This window comes from Octopus bimaculoides, chromosome 10 (assembly GCF_001194135.2).
Source record: "Octopus bimaculoides isolate UCB-OBI-ISO-001 chromosome 10, ASM119413v2, whole genome shotgun sequence".
NCBI classification, from domain to species: Eukaryota; Metazoa; Mollusca; class Cephalopoda; order Octopoda; family Octopodidae; genus Octopus; species Octopus bimaculoides.
Window position 1 is genome coordinate 57,820,348 of NC_068990.1, and position 2,233 is coordinate 57,822,580.

Sequence of the window (2,233 nt, forward strand, 5' to 3'; positions counted from 1 at the left end):
TAATACAAATAATATGTGAGTATATGCATATATACGTATATGTACGTACATACCTACAGCTACATGTATATATAGATGCATATCTGGGTACAGGACGTCACAAAAAAACGTGGAAAAAATGAAAAACAGAACATAAACAGAGCACAGAAAGCAAACAGGCCACATAGAAAATGTTTCCTTCATCAGCTGCCCCTATTCTTAACTAAGCGTTTCGAAGAGTTACAAATATATATATAAAATGTGCTTTTTGAATTGAATTTCTGTGCACACTGTAGGTATTTTATATGATAAACTTGCCGACTCACTTTGCCTAAGTTGTATACCAGATAGTGATAAATGATGATCAATGTAAAATATATTTTTCACATATTTTAAGACTCTCGCGTTTTATGTGCATACACATATACATACATAAATACATACACATCTTTATACTTACATATTACATATATATACGTGTATGTGAATATGTGTGTGTGAGGGGGGTGCGCGCGCGCGTGTGTATGTACGGAAACTTACTCGGATGAACTTAAATTACTATATCAAGTTATTTTATTCAGGTATTGGAAACGGTGGTGACAGTAGAGCTCCTGAATAAAGGCGCTGCACGATTAGGTTCTTCCTTTTCCATTCTAATTTGAATTTTCTCTAAATCCTTCCTTATTGCGTTTGGTAAAATAGATAACAGCATTGCATGTTGGTATCAGTACAATCGAACTCAACGTCCTCTTTAAGAACTGACCTTGATGAAGTGAGAAGACGCAGTTGATTACGTCGGCCCTACTGTCTTCTTCAAAATGTATTTGCATGCACTCACATGATGTCGCTATCTCTCACTTCCTTCTTCTCTTCCTCCACTCTCTCTCTCTCTTTATGCATACATATACATATATAATATATACGCGTAATATAAATCTTGTGTATTATATCACATTTTTGTGTTTGTGTGTGTATATATATTGTATATTAGTTTCATTATACATATATTATATATATGCATATTTATACACACACACACACACACACACACATATATATATATATATGCAAATATGTATATATATATATATATATATATATATATATATATATTTATATATATATATATATATATATATGTGTATATATACATATATGTATATCTTCGTGCGTGTATAAGTATGTATAAATGTGTGTGGATGTATGTATATTTATATGTGCATCACTCACAAAATGCTCACATACACACATGCGTGCAAACACTAGGCACTCGCATCATATGTGTATTCGGGTTATCTGATTATCGATTATGTCAAGGAAAATCTGTCAAACCCCCAAATGTAAATTGACTTGTCATATATTGTTTCCGACATAAACTGATAATTAACCTGCTGTCTTGATATGCCGAACTATATACACCACTCTGAGTAGTAGTAGTAGTAGTAGTAGTAGTAGTAGTAATGAGAGTGGTGGTGGTGGTGGTGATGGGGGTGGCGATGGTGGTGGTGATCTAGGGGAATTTTAGCCGCGATCGACCAAACTCATCTAAAGCAGTCAAGCCGTGACCATCTCGTCCTATTTAGTGGTTTCTACAATTATACTCATTATTTAATGTCCATTTAGCGTGTCTAAAATGTCAGGGTGTGATTTGAGGAATGCTTGACTACTATTTCTGATATTCTTTTAGCTCGTGTATAAAAGTGTAGTTCAGTTTTGCTATAGCCCCAACGTGGTTTAGAATGCAATATTAGACTCTCTTACTTAGCTAACTTGTAATAAGCATCTCGCATTTAATGAGAAACAGCATATATATATATATATATATATCGAAGTTGATGGACATATAGCGGTACGTAAGACCGAATCAGAAAATTTCTAGTAAGACTTTTTATTGATGTACCCAAAGAGACCCAGAACGGGTCGAAACATGTGTCGTACCTAATAAAATATTTTCTCATTCCATCTATTTTATTAATACTGTTACCCACCCGCTACTACGAAGTTCCTGCAATAACTCTACGGATAACAACAGGTAATTGATACTGTGCAGGTGCTTTACTCATCATCTACTTATACATTTTGTATAATTTCTCTATTATATATATTTATGGCATAAATTGCTTCTGAAGTAAGCTAAAAGTAATGGCTATCAAATGTCAAAAGGAAAAAAATCATAACGTTGACAAAAGTCATTCAAAAACATCTTAACTATCTATTTGCAGAAAACGAAATTACTTACTTGCCAACCTAATAT